The sequence below is a fragment of the Electrophorus electricus genome, unplaced genomic scaffold (genome assembly GCF_041902795.1).
Source record: "Electrophorus electricus isolate QZ-2024a unplaced genomic scaffold, ASM4190279v1 Scaffold49, whole genome shotgun sequence".
NCBI classification, from domain to species: domain Eukaryota; kingdom Metazoa; phylum Chordata; class Actinopteri; order Gymnotiformes; family Gymnotidae; genus Electrophorus; species Electrophorus electricus.
In genome coordinates, this window is record NW_027658767.1 from 1,066,470 (window position 1) to 1,087,126 (window position 20,657).

Sequence of the window (20,657 nt, forward strand, 5' to 3'; positions counted from 1 at the left end):
GGAGGTGGTGTGGGCTACAACAGGGGACATCAGGGGATGATGGGAGTAGCCAAGGCATCTGAGACAGGATGAGGCTCAGTAACATCACAACATCAGGGGTAGGTGTACCTCGGCAGAGTCCACTATCAGTCCAGTGTATTAGAGCAATGATGTTTGATTCCTACTCAAAGAACATGTGATATTTCCTGCATTCACTTTAGGTATCAATGAAGTTGTGACATCAAGCAAAGGAGGACAGTGAGACATGAGTAGACAAGCACAAGTTGGACCTATTAGGGACAATGAAACAAAACCTGAAGACAAGAAAACAGAAATGAAAGCCTGAGTGAGCTGAACTGAACTGAATCAAACTCCTACCGCTATATGGACCTAGCTCTGTAATATAGTTGAAACTGTAAGTTGCTATAGATAAGCGTGTCTGCCAGATGTCTGCTCACATTAAGCAGTGCAGTTGTGCAGTGTGAACATGACATCTGTCTTTTACAGCAAAATCTAATTATTTTATTATTCTTTAAATGTCTTTAAATGTCTTCATGGTCTAGCAACTCATAATGGCATTAGCACTTGAAAGCAAAAAAAAAAAAAAAAAAAAAAAAACCAACAGCAAAACAAAAACATCTCAAAACACACTTATTGCATTGAGTTCTGTTTAGATGACTTTTGATTTTATATTAACACATCTACTGTTATCTATTTACCTTTTCCTTTTATCATTATATATGTCATTTTATTTTTTATCCTTTGGGCAATTAGTCTCTTCTCAATGCGTTTTATTTTTTGTGTGCAGAGAGAAGGGGTAAGAAGATGCATATATAGAGGTCTGGACTAGCCGTGCTGTCAAAGGTTAGGGGAAATGAAATAAATAAATGTTCCAAAATGTTTTTTTAAATAGTTTAGTATCCAACATTTTAAATTCTAACATTTATGGTTACCCCCAGCAGTGATCAGTGGTAGCTCAGTGGTTAAGATACTTGACATGTAGTCAGAAGCTTACCAGTTCCAGCCCTACTGCTGCCAAGTTGCCACTGTTGGTTCTCTGAGCAAGGCCCTTAACAATCAAGACAACAATCGGCTCAGACAACAATGGCCACAAGAGGGAGACAAAGAGCTTCTCTAGTAATCAATGAAAACAGGAATACCCTGTAACTGTATGCTATACTATTCTTTTATTTTATATTTTTCCTTGATGTCCACTTACAATGTTTGCATGGCTTTATGTTCCAAAAATAATCATAATCTATTTTACACAAATATTTTCCAACCTGTTTATCTTGTAGAATTAAATAGGACATGTATTACATTACGAATAAAGAATTCTGCGCTGCATACACTTAGACATCGGTAATATAACTTGCAGTTATATAACTTCTAGTGAAAATCCTTGAAGCAGTCAACACCATCATCTGAGTGAGCTCCATTTAACCCTCTGAAGTTAAACAAAGAATTGCAGCTAAATGTGTGAACATTATCACATGTGTCACTTCATAACAAGTTAAGCTTCATAATAGGTCACGAAGTCAAGAAAATTCATACCTAAGCATTACTTTGTTTGATATGTTTATGGATGTATTTGGGTATAACCAGGTCATTTGCCTGTTTTTATGTATTGATCTGTATTGCTCCAAAAAACTACTCACGTCTTCCAATGTTCTTGATCCCCACTTCTAAGAAATAGTAAATGGACTAATCCTAGTTGTGGATAAGTATAAGACTAAACAGCTGTGAACTAATTCCACACGAGGGGAGTCATCACTGGAAAGGTGTTCTGGTGCGAGGCGTGCAGTGGTCCCTGTCCTGCGAACACAGAGAGACACAGAGGCGAGATACCAGTTAAAAAGGTTTGAGAAAGTACATCCTCCACTGACAAGATTCTGTTGTTTAAATGTAAATGGAACAGGTCTGCTCCTTCTCTCAGCCAATATAGAAACAGCAAACTGCACTACAACAAGTACACAAGGTGTAATGAACTTGCTATGAGAATGAACTCAGTAAGTAACTCAAAAAGGAAAGGAGCTTCTCCTTCCTGTTTTCTTTGTTCTCTTCTTGTTAGTGTTTGTATTTGCTCTTCCAAAACACTCCTGCACTCATTCCTCACACTAAAACATGAACCTGGTGTTGTTTACACAGTGACTTGGTTTGAGGCATCTGATCCATGATTTCCCCCTGGGGTCACAGGTCTCGTTTGTCGCCCTTTTTTTTCTCCTTAAGACAAAAACAAATTAAAATAAGAGCAGAAAAACTGAGCAGAAATAAACAACTATTAAAATTCTAGATGCACTGTGGAATGTTCAGAGAAAAACAAGACACTCCAGTCTCTATTGTATTTAATATGTGGTATTTAACTGTCAATATGGGGACATTACGACAAGGGAGTGGGCTCAGCTGACCTGTCTATGATTTTATTATTATTATTTTTTTAATCCTAGTCTTTGATTAAGTTAAGGAATTTTTCTTTCAAAGAAAAGAAAAGGGATGGAACATGTGAAACACAAACATAAAAATAGGTATGCATTTATCTAATAAACTGATGACTACGATTAGGTGAGACAAGTTTTAGGATATAATAATAAGTGTATAATTTCCATCACACTTTTCACCTGAGTCTCCTGTGTTTCTGAATAAAAGAAAGTAATATAACACAAGCAGTTATACAATTTCCGAAAGGCATATTATTTAGAAATAAAGAAGAACTTGGTTATTATTTGGTTATTAGGACACATGAGGAAAGCATTTTAGTTGCATTCATTTTGCCAAAGACATCCATGACTGAAACAAGCTTCCTGTCACCACTGACCACCCTCCTAGCGTTCATGTCTCCACGGTTTCCCTGTCTAGTGTCTTTATTTTGATTTACTCCCTTGTTGTGGTTCCATTCCTTCGTTTCGTTTTCTGCACCCCTCATAATTTGCACTTGTGTCTGGTTTAATGCTCATGTGACCATGTTTTTAAGCCCTGTTTTAGTTTAGTCTTGTTGCTATTTATTGTAAGTCCAGCTGCTGTTTGTTAATCGAGGCTTCCGTGCATGTGAATATAAGCCTGAATGTTTATCCTCGCCCCAATGTTATAGCCTGCATCCCTGGTTTGTCTTCGTGCACTTTTCTTTACTTTAGTTTATCGTGAATTCTCGGACTCTCCATGTTAATAATTTGACCCTGGACTTTGGATTTGCCCCTAATAAATCTCACTCTTTTCCACACACTGCTCATCGTTACACTTCCCCAACCTACTATATTTACATTAAAACTCCGTCAACAGCAGTCTTTAGCGTTGAGGGTTTTTTTTTTAATCTGCGTAAAATTACATAATTTCTGCTGTTTCAGAAGTGAAGGATTTGCGCGCTCTAAATTTTCATCATGCCAATGCACAGAGGTTTTGGTATGGAGATTTTATCCCGATCTATAGGAGCAGGTGTGATGGACTATAAAGTTGACGAGAAAGAAACCATCCGTTTCGCCGCCGTTTATGTCCATAGATGCTGCTATTACCAAAACTAGTACTGCGCTGATTCTTAGAGGACGGTTGATTTGACCGGATGCCGCAGCAGTACGGCCGACTACTCCTGATCATAGCGTATTCATGACAACTCAGCCCTTTTTACGACTGAGGTGCTCACACGACAACGTGTGATCTTGCACCTTTTATGTGTTTTAAGAATAACGCTCAGTGTTTTAAAGTGCAGCAGCCAATTTTCCTCTAAGGCGTTACTAAGCTCTGTGAGCAGAGTAATTTCTCCCATTGTGTTGAAATGAACAGGTGTCTGTTATTAGTTCAAGCATTGTATGTTCTTTGAAAGGCTCTATATAAATGTAACTTTGCTCATTCAGTCATATCTTGTGTTCTGTCAAGGACATTTTTTTGAAAACAAACAGCAAAAAGCCTGACTTTCTTGGTGATTTTATTTCTCTTACTGGCTGCCTGGTTCACTGATCACTGCCTGTCCTTGGCAGGATGGATATTGTGTGTCTCTGAAAATGTATTAATATTATTAGTATGTGCCTAACGCTCCTCTCTATTCCAAAGCTGACCCGATTTCCATAATTCTCGTACGCACATCATGTGTTGAACCCATCCATAGTATTTTTCTGCTTATCTAATATGCCAATATTTTCTCGTAACCATCCCACCAAGTCCTAAAAACACCCAAACCTAAATGCTTAGTAACTACAGTAAAGCTTGTGTCAGTGTCTTAATTTATATTCTGCATTAGTTCATCAAATGGTTATTTATTGAGAGTGAGTCTGTATTTTGTATTTGAAAAAAAAATAAAACTGTCAGCATTAAGCAGCTTTGTTGTCTGGTTTGAAGGCTGTGGTTGTGCTATTTTTCTGGCCTTTCTGGTCAACTAATTTCTGTACCCAGTCATTCCATCAAGGGAGGTGTGTTGCTATTGAAATGTCCAACTTCCTTCATCTAGGGAATTCATGACATACATTAGAATTACATTTATTATAGCTGCAGGTGGCAAGTAAAGGGTCCAATCATTTTATCACATCTGCACAACTTGGTTGCTGATGACATGCCATATTAAGTTCACCAGCCTTTGTGGTTGGTTTTGACATTTTGTTTCCAGGAATGTTGTATTTTGAAACCAATCTCTCAATTTTCTCTGCTGAATTGCTTTATATAAATATTATTTTTCTGATTCGACATGACTAAGAAATATAGTTCCCCCACAAGGTCAGTTCACCCCAAATGTACTTGCATTCACAGTATGTTCATATACACCATTGAAGTTTGGTGATAATCTAACACTCTATGGCTAAGTTTTAGCCTATTAATAAAAATCCTGCTCTTGGGGATTGATAGTTAAATACACATATTTTTGATCATTATTTACAAGAAGATCTGCATTTTTTACATTTAAAAGGTATCTCTAGATCAAAAGGTCACTGACTTGTTTGAAAGGTGCATTTGCCCAACTAATTTAGGTATCAAAAATCAGGCTAAAAAAAGATTTACAAAACGTATTGAACTTTTTTTATGAAATAGTCACAAAGTATTGCACTGTATAAACTGCATTTCTCATGCACAATTGGTACACAATGGGATTGACTCATTTTTCTGTTTTTAAATACCTTTTCATATGTCAGAGGGGCTCTGTTGGCAAAAATGTCCTATAATTCCCATGCTAGCTCAAAGTCCATAAATCAATACTCATGTCAAGTTTCATAAGAATTACTCAAAGAAGTCTTAATTTTTTTTCAGCTGTTTTGAATGAATCAGTACACCTTGGAAGGATTGATAGGTATGTAAGTGTCATATACCATACAAATATCAACATGTTTCAGTCTCATCAATATTTTGATACCAAATTTGGGAAGATTGGAGAAAGGTCCTACGACTAATGTGTTACAGTTCATCAGCAACATAAAAAGTAGTAGGATATTTAAATTTAAAGTTATTTCTACAAGAATCAACGTTATAGAAGTCCACTGAAGCCAGTTCTATGATTAGCCCATTACCTGAAAAACATTAGCCAATGTTTGAGTCATCCTTAGGAATCCTTCAGCTTGCTTACAGAAGCAGTATGCAAAATTTCATCTTGATCAGAAGAGCAGTCATTGAGAAACAGTTATTTGCATATTATAATGCCCCATATTGACAAAACTGCTACATTTGGTAAGCTACCTCAAAGTCAATACTGGTATAAGTCTTTTAAATTTCATGAAATCTGAACATGTCCTTCAGGAGTGACAGCTAGTTAAAGTTAAAGTTAAAGCCTGACCTTTGTACTACTAATTTGTACTACTAATATTAGACTGGAATAGGACAGCTGCATTTTTTATGTCAGGTTTTTGTTTAAATAATTATTGAGATTCAGACTCTTGCAAATATTTTGACACCAATTTCACTCCGATTGTGTGAAAATCCTAGGACTGGTTTGAAATTAGCAAAAAAATAAAACAAACAAACAAACAAAAAAGTGAAATCTAATGGGCAGAGCCTATCTGAATTCAGGAGAAGCCAAGGAAGAATAAAATAAAAAATAAATAATATTATTTCTATATTCACCTCTGTCTTTTCTTTTGAACATCTGCAAATGTTAAATATAGTTTTGTCAGGGGCTCGGGCTGCGGGACTGAATGGCTTACCTGTGGAGCAGTAGGGGTAGTGCAGGGACGTCCCACTGGTGGGCTTGTGCTCTGGCTAATGCCTACTCCTGACATGATCTCCTCTGTGATATCCTTGCCATCCTGGTTAGGGTCTCGGATACGGATCTTAGCGAACAGCAAGTTATTGCATCTATTAAGTCAATCTACAATTAAATTAATTTCACCTCTGAGGCATGGGGAATACTCACTGTTTTCTTTACCCTCTTAGTGGGTGGAGGCTGCTGAGCTGTATGCACTATTATAGATGGAGATTTGGTGTATATGGTCTGACCAGGATAGTATGAAGGCCCTGCCACTAGTGGTGACCAAAAAAAAGCACTGGTTTCAGTTAGAGAGCAAAAGAAAAACCAGTTTCAGCCAGCGGGAATACCCAGAAGAAAGGTCTCTTTATCGGTGAGAGCACGCATGTGTGTTTCCCAGGTGGGGGTAGAGAAAGGGAAGTCCAAACTCACCATATGCTAGTGGGCAGTCTGCAGGAAAGAGCCCAGGGTAGAATGTACTGGGTCCTGTGGGCTGGACGGAGTACTGCTGGGGATGTCCCACGTAGGGAAGGCCACTGTGGTGATACTGAGAATGAAACAGAACAGCAGAAGTAAAGGGCCTAGCACCAGACATGGCCATTCATATAGGACACTCCTAAAAGAGATATTCAAAGCAGTAAACAAACAAAAAATACAAAAACATTTAGTTTTTACACTGAAAAAAAACTAAACTAGAACTTCTCATTTCTGCTTCCAAGATAAAACATATTTTTATCTACACATTTTAGGAGCAGTTTATTTATTGCTGGCCAACCTGTTTATAGACAGATTTTCAACCCATTTGCTACACTGTGTACATATTTGCACAGGCACTTTTCTCTGCTCTGGGTACCTGAGGCACGTAGTACTGGAGTACGTAGTACTGGCCGGTCTGGGATGAGGTGAAGGGCATGGGTGTCAGGAACATCATGATGGGCTGGCTGGACACGGGTCGAAAGGAAGCGCTGTTACTTGGAATGGCAGGCTGGGCTGTCTGCATCTGAGGGATCTGGAAAAGCTGGGAGAGGAGAGGAGTGGAGAGTGAGGGTCACAGAGCAGCGTGGCGTATGCCGCAGCAGCCGACTCAGACGCTCGGAGTGAAGACTTTAGTCAAGAGTTGAGTCGTGGACTCTACAGCAGTTGTACTGGGAATGTTGAGGAGATATATACATAAAAAAAAAAAGTTTAAAATTTTCAAGGGATTTTGGATGTCCTATTATGCTAGGCATGCAAGATACAAAAAGAAAACCTTTCAAGAGTCTGTTTCACATGCATGGCACTAATACAAGGGTGACTGAACTAGCATGAAAAATTAAACAATTACAATGACGGATGCAGCTAATTAGCCATGATTGCAGGAGAGGGGATATATATGTAAAAGACAACTAATCTTGAATGTAAATTTGTACTCATAACCTGAGTCTATCAAAGCCAATGCTGACAAAATATGACATGAGCTAGAATTCAGAATGTGACAAACCCCCATCCCAGTTGGCTTTGATGCTCAGAATGAGAACATAGTGAGGGAATTCCTTCTACATGAGAAACAGTAAAATGAGCCTAAGAGGTGATTCTCACATACTGTCTCCCACCGAGCTGTTGCCATCTTAACATTTTCTGGACATAAAATCCTCCCTCCAGCAGTTATGCAGGAAGGCAGAAATGAACCTTTGTATGGGCTCCTGGGTAATGGAGCAGCCATACCATGTCCAAAACAGATTATTAAAAAGCACTGGAGTCCAAAGGAAATAAAGAGAAACAGACTAAAAAAGACTAAACATAAAAGACTAAACATAGGTGCTGGCATCCTCCGAACTGGGGAGCAGAGTGGCGCGCAGGTGCACCACTGAGCTACTGGAATGTCTTTCAATGCATTTTTTGAAGACTGCAAAATTACCTGAATGGATCTCAATCCTCCCTTGAATATTGAAGCAGGAACGAGAGAGAAGCTAGTGGAAGAACGCACTAATGGGTGTGGAGGGTCAGAGAGACTTCAACACGCTCACATACACTGGCACACACAATTTAAACAAATCTTTAAACAAATTTAAACCAAACCAAGTTTTGTTTTTTTTTAAATGACGGAACACTGTTGTTACAGTGGAATTGTGAGGTCAGAGGCAGAGCAAATGTGTTCCACTAACCTTCCTGGCCCTTTAAGTGCACTACTGCAGATAGACTGAAAACAAATTTCACCTAAATAAAATCACACTGTAACACTGAAAACAAACACAGACAAGCACTGAATGAGTGGTAAAGGGCATTAAAGCCTAAGTATTACATGGAGATCACCGCTCACATTTTCAATTCTTTCCTTTGACAAAACAACTCACATCAACAGCCAAGGCACTGCACTGGCTTTCTAAAAGGAGATGGCAGATGGCACTATCAATTAGCTTCACTCAAAAATGGGAGAAAACAAGGAATGCGGCATGTTGTGCGCTCGTGCACATAGTTCGGTCACACGTCTCTGCTATGGTCTTCCAACGTACACTGCCCTTGATATGAGGCAATATGGCCACCTACTGTAAGCTCAACCTTGGGTCACGATATCATGCAGAGCCTTCATAATACCCTATGCTTCTGTGCATGTGCTAGTCAGATTCAAGCTCAAATATCGTCTCTCTCAGCTAGCACAGCCCGGCCTCATCTGTCTACAAAACTTCCAAGAGGTCTCCGGTACACTAGACAAATGTTGCTGTTTTGTATTCACAGAGAACATTTATCCAAGTATGTGTACTGGTCAAAAAGTTGGGATGCGGCTGGGAGACAGGAATCCATCTGCCTCTGAGATTGATGTGTGAGTTGGGGCGCCAAAAAGTATCTTAAGCACTTCAGCACCATTCTAAGACAACCATTGACAATAATTACTCACCTTAATGAATGCTTTGTCCGCACCTTGGCTGCATCTGAGCTGGTGGTTGAAAAGCAGGGCCCGCAGCTGCTGGTTCTGGGGCTGGATGTCATACTGCTCAGCGGTCTGACAGGCACGCACAACTCGTAGGTCTGTTCAAGGTGGTGCTTGTACACCTCAATTTCCATCGTAATTGTCCTGTACAACCATTAAAAATTTGACAGAAGTTAAAAAACAGCAGAACGGTTTGTTACAACTGGAAAAAAATAAATAAGAAAAGATTGATTGTTGTTGTACATGAATGTCAGTGAGCCATGAGGATAAGCCCTCTTGTCCAAAGTTCTGATTAGCAGTTATGACCTCCTAACACTGCAATCAAAATGCACGGGCAAAAGATGCATTACTGAAAAAACACTCTGCACATCTGGATTTCATGTCACCACAGTCAAAGTTGAAGGCTTTGTTCAGTGAAAAGAAAACAAATGTATCAAAGTTGGTGTTATACTCAGTAAGAACTCAGTACAGTAAGAAACTGCAAAATACTCAGAGAACTCTGTGCATGAGTCAGTGGCTCAATAGTCCAACTAAAATCAGCCAGGACCACAGTTTAGTTGGGCTAAACATGAGTCAACTAAATCCTTAGTCAGAGAATGATATTCTGTCTTTGCTGCTTACATGATCAGCTTCTTTCAAATAGCCATGTCAACTCAGTCAACTTAGTTATTTAGGAATAATATCAAGCTACATGTGGGCCATCAGATCCTGTTTGCCCTTGAAGACCCACTCACAATCTTTGCCCAAGTCCAGCACTGGACATGCATTACCTTGCAGTTTCACAGCTCTGGCACTGCAATAAACCCTGCATACGTCTTAACTAAGAAGGCAACAGTTCAAATGGAAAACCTACTTCCTTTCTGGGAGTGAAGGAAGCCAGCTGCTTGATCTTCAGTGTCTGGTTGAGTCTTGGATGCATCAAGCACAGGGACACCAGCTGATACCCCATGGTTGAGGTGCTCCATATATTGTGCAAGGATCGGTTCGTTATAATCACCATTCTGCATTTTTTAACAGCAGCAACAGCATAAAATGGTTCAGTTAAGGGTGCATCATTGGAAGACTTTCACTAAAATATGTCCTCACCATGTCTCAAATACAGCAATACCTCTTAGAAGCCATTGTACTGCACACAGAATGGACAGGCCCAGCAGTTTCTGTTCCCATATGGAACCTCAGTGTTTTGATTACAGAACCAGCAATTCACAATGACATGAACTGGTTTCTTCCCATTGAATAGGGAGTTTATATATATAACTGAATTTGATCAAACTATAGCAATGATTGTGAGCAAGGAGCTTTCATTTTACAGCCTAAAAATGAAAGTGGCAAATAAATGTATGTTACAAATAAACCAAACTTGAAACGTTATATGAATAGCTTCATGTTGAATATACACAGTTAATCAGTCATTAAAAACTACATTCTATTAATACAGAATGTTTATGAAAGTTAATTTAATCTAATTAACAATAAATGAACAGTCGAATATTGTAGTTCAAACAGTCCGATAGCTGTAATAATGGCTTAACTCATTTTGCTTATTTAGAGAGAACGATACATTTGAAAACCCACAGGTTTGTGAATTTGGGTCTCTAAATCATACAAAAGTAGGTTTTCTATTGCTGAACAGTTAGCTAGCTAACAAACTACCAGCACCTAAACGATCAAAGTTGAAAGCTGAACAATGAAATGGTTCCACAAGGAATGGTTTATAGCCCCGAGTTTCACACTCGCTGACCTCAACTGTTAGCTAGCTAACTAGCGTATCGCTGTGATAAAGCGATACAATCTTTAGCAATGAGGACATGAATAAAGTATCCTTTACAATTTTCACAATATTGTGAAATTTAATTTGCTGGCATTGGAGGTTATTAAATATTCACAATATCAATAATAATTCCTTGGCTCACAGAATCAGACATTACATTTTTGCTGTTATGGCAGCTGTTATAAAGATCATATTTATACAGAACCCTGTTCAGTTAGTGCTAGTATTGAGGAACCATTGCATAACTAATAGCGGTACAGAGACAGAAACATCATGTGTTCAGATGAATAACTGGATGTGTGTGAGACAGTCTGTGAGAGGTTTGCATTTGTGTGTTGCATGACTATGAGTGGGAAAACCATATAAAGGTAAAAACATTACATCTGCAACAAGGATCTCTTCTATTTGAAGGAAAGGTTTAAGTTAGACACAGTCTCAACAGAGTAAGTTAAATCTGTCTGTGTTAAGACCAGTTGACATATCAGTGGTTTATCACTGATTATGTCTGCCACTGAGATACCACAAATTAAGCTTTCCAGATTCCAAGACATACAGTTGTGCAGTGTGAGCCATACATCAATTTGAAAACTTCAAAAGTCACATAATGTGTGCATGGCATAAGCGTATTAGCAGGTCCCGAAAACATTTGCTATCAGAAAGGATTTCATCATAGAAAAAAACTACAAATTCTAGACTTGAGAATGTGAGCATCAATCCCACTAACACTCACATACTAAAAGAGCACTCTACCACTTGACCTAGTTCTCCTAGAGTGGGACTTGTTTGCAGATCGGACAAAAGCTGAAGACACAGTGGAATGGCAATTCTCTAGGAGATCATACCAAATCCTGCATCCACCCTAAATATTTCATCTAGCTGTGAAGTCAAAAAAGCTTATTCCTGAAATGACAGGAATAGTTCTTGCAGATTCTGATATGCTATGCAAACACTATAAAATGTGAGCTATGTTAGATCTGGCAGCCATTGGCTCTAACTGTCTCTTTTTATTGAGTTAAGCAATGCTTACAGAATAACTTTCTATGGCTTCAAATACTTCCAAGAATTAAACCTTGCAGAGCTCTGTAGCTAGACACATTGTCTCTGTAGGTTTGACATGTTCATTTGACAAACTAGCTAAAATAGCATCTTTTGGTTTGAATAAATTGCCCCTTAGACCCAGACAAAAAATTGCTCAAAATCTTTCTGCTTATTCATGCAGCAATGACACAGATTTCCAAAGAAAGAGGACGTATGGTTAAAGCTAGAAAAAAATGCCTACTCTGTGCTCAGGCAGAAAATCTGATATTTTAAATATGTCCCTAAAAGGTTTATATTCCTTGGCTCACAGAATCAGACATTACATTTTTGTTGTTATGGCAGATTTCATGGTGTAATAGACAGCACTATGTAACTCGCAGCAATAAAGCTCAGTGGACTTTGCAATTGATGATTTCGTCACTGTGTACAACTGCACTGAATTGCTCTTTAACAAAAGCTTCTCCACATTTGCTTTTGAAGTTTAATTCAAAAGTTGGCTGCAGAATAACCATTTGTCAGAGGGAACAATAAGTGTCAACTTTCACCTATGCTCGGTCGAAAAAGTGGCCGTAATCTCGTTAACACCAAGTCTACAATTTCATGGAAAGGTTCCCTTCAGTGCTACACCAAACACTGCGAAATGAACAGAGAAAGGCTGATTAGCTCAGTTGGTCAGAGCGTGGTGCTAATAAGGCCAAGATCATGGGTTCAATCCCCATATGGGCCATGTGGGTTTTGTCTGATGAATGACCCCTTGTCAACAAACCACCTGTTGCAAACAGGGCACTTCTTTGAACTTGTGTTGCTTGTAACATTGCTTGTAAATCACAATCTGCTAAGACATGTTCCGAGTACATGAGAGTGTGTTCTTGATTACAAAACTTTACCCATGGATTTGTGCTTGTTTACAAATCTTGGACAATGCAGAGAAAAGTATGAAATCAGAGGGACTCTGGCATTAGTGTAAGGCTCTCGATCGCTGTGTGAATAGGTCAAAGAAGCCATTCCAGAGGCATGCAGACAACCTGCATCCTCCCCATCAAATTATAGCCAGTTAGGTGTCTGGCAGTGCCAGGGAGTTCAAATCCTTTAGTCTGAAATGTGTTGGGATATGATTATGCCTGCCACTGAGGTCTGACAGCTCCACAGTTGCCTTGTGAAAAGAATACAGTATAGACCGGCACCCACATACATTACTGTACACATCAGAGATCAGCGCAGGAATATCAGTTTGTAAACCCGCCAAATCTGCCCCCACAGGCTCCCTGAGTTCTACTAATCGCTCCAACACCTTGTTTCAACCTCAGTTTCTTTTTTTTTGAAGCGCATGAGGCAGCTTCAGCTATTTCCACAGGCAATCATATTAGATGTGCCATCAGTAACCAGACATGTGACTTTATTTTATTCCCCATTCTTCCATAAGAGAGGATTTCACACAGGCCAAATTTTCAGCCGTATGCGCCTGCAGGAATTTCACAACACCAAGTAGTGTAGACTTCAGAAATGTGTTGTCATCTATAAAATGGCAGGTCACAGCCAAGAAGGCATCCACATTAAGAGATGTCCACATATCTGCTGACAAACTCATTGCAGGAATTTTCTGGACCTCAGCTTTGGCCTTCTCTTTCTCTTATTGACATTTGGCCTCAACCATGGCCTTTACAGTCTAAAGGGAAGGAAGAAAATAATTATATATATTTTTAATACTACTCTCATAATGTATCCATGTCACCACACATACCTTCCTAGTTAGGAGAATATAAGTTGAATCATGGAGACCAAAGCCTCATCCAGCTCTTCCTTTCTGGTCACTGCTTTGTAAAGATTAGATTATACTTTGTCACCAAAAAATATAGTACTCACCAATGAAATTCACTTTATAATCCAATCCAAACTGCAAATAACATGTAAGGTGCAGAGAATAATGCAATATATATATATATATATATATATATATATATATATATATATATATATATATATATGTATATAGAGTATATACACATTTTATATACATGTGCATAATAACGTTAACACCTTGTGACAACTGATAAATAAGCCAAATGACATTGGCAAGGGTGACAGTAGGAAAAACTCACTGGAATGGTGGAAGGGACTTGGAAGGTGTCAGACTCAAAAGGGAACTCCTCCTCCTTCGGTTAACCCTGGATAAACCTGGGCAAAGATGAGTTGGGTAGAGGATGGCTGACAAATTGTAAGCATGAAAGATACACTACAGCATTCCTACACAAAGACATCATAGGAGATAGAAACAGAGCACAGTTCACCTGGATAGAACACCTGGGTAGAAATACAGTAACTCATTATTATAACAGTACAAAGAAATGAAATGTGGATCATCCAGGTGAGGTTCATCTGCTAATCTGTACATAAATATTGTTTGTGACAGTGCAGAATGTTGCAGGTAAATGGAGGGCAAGGTGCTGTCATTTTAAGCATTTTAAGGCAGGTCCAGGAAGGAGAAACCCCAGCAGGTAGGAAGAGTTAGTGGGGAGCACAGATAGCGCAGCACTCCAGAATCATGTACTGGAGCATGGTGTGTCCACTGGGGGGAGGTGGGGTGGTTGGAAGAGCATAAAAGACTGTTGTTACTGCAAAGATTCATTTAGACCTTTCATTTGGACTGTTATTCTTTTTGTAGGGGGCGGGGGGGGCATGTATTTAATGAAATAATAACGAAAAATTAATAGATTAATTCATACCAACTCAAATTTGCTGGTAAAGAAATAATTTGTAAGGTAAAAGTTATTTTAAGAGTGATGTTAAGGAATTTTTTAAAATGTTAATTATAATTTCATTAGAATAATTCTAACATCTACGGGATGATCTGAGGGTTAAAGAAAAAAGAGGTGGACCTTATGGGCAATAATGCAAAAGTCATTATTGTAGTACAAGACCCTTTGTTCTAGCTAAGTGATCTGCTGCATCTCAGTTTGAGTCATGTAGAATTCTAAAGACAGAAAGTCTTTATTCTGGCATAAAATAAAACTGAAGGGGGAAACATACTTTGAGTTAGTACCAGTAGTTATTGATTGTACACAAAGTCCAGTATGCATCCAAATGTAATCAAGAGATATCTGTTGGTAGCTGAACATCTCCAACTCGTACAATGCAATGTTTCTTCTGTGTCAAATGAACTTAACAATTCAAACATCCATAACTGGCCATGTTTCTTGCCAACATACTGGTGTTTGGACCTATGGGATTACATGTATGTTGCCTTCAATAGCTTAGTTGGTAGAGTTTAGGACTGTAGAATTTAAAACTGTTATCCTTAGTCTGTCAGTTAAAATCTGACTCAAAGGAAGTTTGTTTTTTCACATACAAGCTTCTTTTTTAAGTGAGCAAATACAAAGAGCGTTCCCTGACCAGGAATCAAGCCCAAGTCGCAGTGGTGAAAGTGTTGAATCCTAGCCACTCACCCACCAGCAATAAAGCTCAGATGCTTCTGACAAACATTTTTCAAACTCTGTATTCCTAGTATACTGACGATGTTTGTATGCATACTAGACTTGGTATGCATGAGCATTAGGAGGTCATAAAGAGAGGTATTCATATTTCTTTTTATTCCACATAAAAATTAAGTTTGAAAGAGAATCCTAGCCACTAGCTCACCAGGGATAAAGGTGACAGTTTCCTCTGACATGAACATGACCTACATTCATTGGTAACATTTTGAACGAAACCAGGCAAAAGTATTTAGTCACTAGCTGAAACAGCTCAGCTGGGTGAGTGTTAGATTGAATATCAAAAGACTCCTAGTTCAGTCCTGGGTTTTGGTAGCTGTGCAAGACCAAGCTCCTTATCAAATTGTCCTCTTTTTAAGAATATTTCATAAACTTTTACATTCCTTTCTAAAAACGAATAAGACATTACTGTTTTTACGCTATTGTTAGAAGTCATAGTGTAATAGTGCTCTAGACTTTGAATTCAGTGATCCTACTTAAACTTTAGTGGAATTTGCACTTCCTTATGATATGTTTCCTCACTGCACAGAGAGCCATTTGAACACTGGCTTCTGTATAAACGCTTTTGAAATGTTTTTCATTAGTTGTCTACTGGCCAAACCACTGGACAAGGGGAGGGTAGGTGTCAGCTTGCATGTATGCTTGTGTTGGTATCCTGGTTCACACACTCCCTGTGTTTTCGTGGAATGGGGCCTACCTCAGCTTCCTTTGGCTCATGGATGGGCTTTGTCCTACCAAAAAAGGTGATGCAAATAAGTCATCTGCTTACTAAAGTTCTTGAAAATCACACTCTGCGAAGAGGCACTGCATAATGCAAAAAAACCTTCAGAAACAATACACTCTAATGACAGCAACCAACATACTTAATACAGGAGTGACCTCAGGGGTGATCTCATCCAAAGGCCACAACAGGAACAACAGGCTTAAGAAGGGACACATGAAATGACCTCAAAACACAAAAGTGAGCAGGTAAGTTGAGTTGATATGTGACTTCATTAATGTGCTTGGTAATTTCATATGGACCGATATACTTGGGACCTAACCTGCGACATGACCCCGGCTTGCGGAAGTCCTGTGTAGAGAGCCACACTCTGTCACCAGGTTGGTATATCGGGTTCTCCCCCCTGTGCCTGTCCGCAATTTCCTTATACATTCAGAGAGCTCATACAATACACTGATCTGTTTCCTCCCATACCCTTTCGCTCCGCTGCATCCACTCATCCACAGCGGGGAAACCAGCTGATATGGAAGTCCATGGGACATTTGAGGCTGATAACCTAAAATACAATAAAAAGGAGTCAAGCCAGTGGATGAACTAGTAAGTGAATTTTGGGCCATTTCTGCCAATAAGAGGAACTTGGACCGATCTGATGGATTGTTCATATAAAAACAATGTAGGAATTGGCCATTTGACTGTGGATGTAAAACTAATAGCTACCCCGATGTGTTCAATATAGGAAGCCCAAACTCGAGATGTGAATTGATGTCCCCAATATGATATTATGTCCTCTGGGATGCCAAATATACGGAACATCTGGTTAAACAAGGCTTCCACAGTTTGGCAGGCTGTAGGCATACTCGGAAACACAATGAACCACACACCCCTGGAGAATCCATCAACTACAGTGAGGACAGAGAGGTCAGTAACGCAATCTAAGGTGATGTGAGACCAAGGACTTTCTGGTACGGGAAGAAGCATGAGCTTTCCTGTGGGTAGGGTCTTAGGCATCTTGCTTTGACTGCAAATTGAACATGAAGAAACATACTTATAAATATCGCTTGTCATAGCCCTGAACCAGCGAAGAATGAGCCCACTTCAACAGATGGTCACAGCACAAGGTAGGTAATGTTTTCCCGACAGACATTCCATTGGGATGACTGTGTCTTGTATGGCTTGTTTATTCCATCATCTATTTTATATACACTTGTCTATTTAATCATCTATTGTAACTTGGACTTGTCGTATTGTTGTGAAAGTACAGCTCCTACCCCGATGTTAGCAGCATCAGCTTCCACGACAAATGGAATGGAAGGATCAGGATGTCGACGTATGCTAGTCGTGGTAAAAGCTTCTTTCGGTTTCCTGAATGCTTGATCAGCCTCCTGATTCCAAAGTAGCTTGGTCATTGCTCCTTTCAGGAGGGCTGTGAGAGGAGCTGCAATGCTGCTAAAATTCCATATGAAGCATCGGTAAAAGTTTGCAAATCCCAAGAATCTCTGGAGTTTTTTAACTATAATAGTAATGGGCCACTGGAAGATGGCTTTGATCTTCTTATCATCCGTAGTGATTTCACCATGGCTGATCACGTATCCTAGAAAAGTTATAGTTGGAAGGTGGAACTCACATTTCTTTCCCTTTACAAACTCAATAAACTTTTACTCTTTACTACTCAATGCATAAAGCTGTCTGTGTTTGATGTGCTCTCATTTTCCCACCACATCCATTTAGCAGTACTTCTGAATAACCGAAATGGCTTAAAACAGCTGAGGGGATGTTTGAAACTGAGTGATAAGATGCTCAGCAATTTATATATGATAATACAAGGCAGTAAATTAAATTGGGCTGAACTGGACAATAGTACCTGGCATGAAAAGTATGTCGTAGAGAGAGTAACAAAAAACTCAACCTCTCACCTCGCGCTCTGAGATGTCTCCGTCACTGTCTGTAGTGTCCTCTAGGATACTGCTGCCCTCACTAAAGTGTGTCACCCTGACCGGGTCAAACATCTCTTGAACATAATAACTACACAATGGAAAATCAGCTTCAAGTGCTGCATTGAGCAAGAGTGCACTGTAAATGGCCAGATATAAATGGCAATGTCAGTAGTAAATTTATATATGCAGTCATGGAACAGGACCTAGCTGTAGAGCACAGCTTTAAGGTGCATATTATGATGTGCTCTTAGCAATCATCCTCCTGGCTGTGTCTTGCTCTTTTGGCCAAATGTTTCTCTTCCAAAGCAGACAGACCAGACTCGCTGCATATTACTCCGTGCACTATAAATAAACCACATGTATAATGCCTTGTAAACAATGGAAGAAGGGAAATTTGAATTGTGACTACTCTGTTAAAGGGGCGGATAAGGCACCCCACCCAAACCCCCCGAAAGCTGTTCTGTTATCCCTAATTGCTATGCAATAGTCCTGTGATTAACTCAAAGGCTGGAGAAGTTTCACCTTTCTCTACTTGAATCCTGAAGGCTGTTCGGTTCTGTAGCCCACAATCCATCCTGTGTAATTAAACATTCACATCATAACTCGACCCCGTGTAAAAGGGCAAACTCACTCGGATGGGGGAAAGGATCACAGACTACCTGTACTGCTGCCGCAACTCTGCGGCCATTCCAACAACATCCACATACATTCCAGCAACATCCTATTATAGGACACAGTGTATCTGGCTTAAGTACACCCATTTAATAGCATGTTGGACCTTCTTTGGCCTCCAGAACTGCAGCAATTCTTTCTGGCATAGTTTCCACTATATGCTGAAAATGCTCTGCAGGAATCTTGGTCCAATCTTCATAGGATATTTTCTCTTAAATTACTTGGAGGGACTGACATGTTCTAAACTGCCTGTTATACCTTTACCCAGGGATGTTCTATAGGATTAAGATCTGGGGACTGTGAAGGCCAGGGAAACATTGAAAATTTGCTGTCTTGATACTGGAACAAATCCGTGATTATACAACCCTTGCGGCAGGGTTTCTTGTCTTGTTGAAAGTGTCCTTCTGCCATAGTTTAAGCAGCTGCATGAAGGGATGCACTTGGTCACAATACATAGGTAAGCCCTTCTGTTCAAACATCTACTGATTTCAGAGGACCCATGGTGTGCCTTCAGACATGTTAGTTGGAGCAACAGCATTGTATCTGGCTGCAATTTGCTTGACCGTGCGCCACATGATCATCAGAATGATTCTTGATGTCATCCTCTTCTGATCCCTTTCAAAATATTGGTCCTGGCTAGTCTGTTCCATTCCTCGTTCGCAGTTCGCTTCGCTCAGACCGCTTGATTTTCCCATTCTAATGTTTACATGGCGTTTTTTGCAATTAGTCAAAACTGACCTTTCATGACCTTCATTATAAACTTTTCTAAGCAGTCATGACCTCACCCTGTCATAATATTTACTATCAGATCTTCCCTGTGTCCAAAGTGATCTCATGGCAGGAATTTTCCCAAGTGTTTACATTAAAGGAATCTGACTATACTGATTACTCTTCGCCAGCTAACAGCAAATAAAAGATGCTAGATTTTGGATTATGTGAGTATATAACACGTGACTGTGTTTGTGTCAGAGAAGGGAGAGGAGAGGCTTTGTCTCCAGCCTCCCGCTGCTTGCCGCTGTTCAGCTTCACTCCTGAGATCCTTCTCGTTCTCCTTCTCACCATTGCGTCCCACTCCGCCAATGCTGCTGCAACTTCAAACGCTGACAAAGTGCACCGGCTCAAAGCGTGGTCTAGAGTCAAATTTGAACACGGGCATCTTCCTCATTGGCTCATCTCCTCAGAGGGGCAACACATGCACAGTTTCAGCTCCTATCGATACCCACGTAGAACCTTATAAAATCAAACTGACAATGACAAGGAAACCATATTTTCAACACCTCCAGCACAACAAGTAGTAGTTTTTAGCAATGCACTACTTTTAATGGTTGTTGAGCATCTGGAAAGAATGCAAGTCACCAGGGTAACATCATCAAGAAGCCCTTTTAGACTTACTTCCATCAGATGAATTCGGCCTCTTTTTTGCTTCAGTATTTGGGACTAATTCGTAGGAGGGCATTTTGCCAACATGAATCCCCTCTGCCATGTCATGCACTCTCTGCATCAGTTGTGGGCCATATCTGCTAGACCAAACATTTACATTCTGAATACTTTGGCTGAAGTTGTTATAATGTTAGTATAAAAATCAACACTTTTATCTGTATCTTAATTTCAGGCTGATTTAACAAGTAGATAAGATAACGTAGTGTGCGGTTGTCTTGGCTTGTCCTAATGGCAGTCAGGGGCCAAAACACTTACTGTAACACTTTATACTTATAACACATTTTCCTTAACTATTACAGATGCCGTTTAACAATGCGTTCTATTTTTAAAATATGGAAACAGCAACTCAGCACAGAAGGCGTTAGACCCTACCTGCATCCTAAGAACACATGGGTCACCCACACCATCGATAGAGACAACAGCTGATCTAAGTCTCTTGTTTCGTCATTTTCAACGTGCTTGTTTATGAATAACTTTCGAGCTAACCACTGCTTATCACTTTCAAAGTGTTGTCAGAATTTATTGATATGAAAGACTCTCGTCATGCTGATA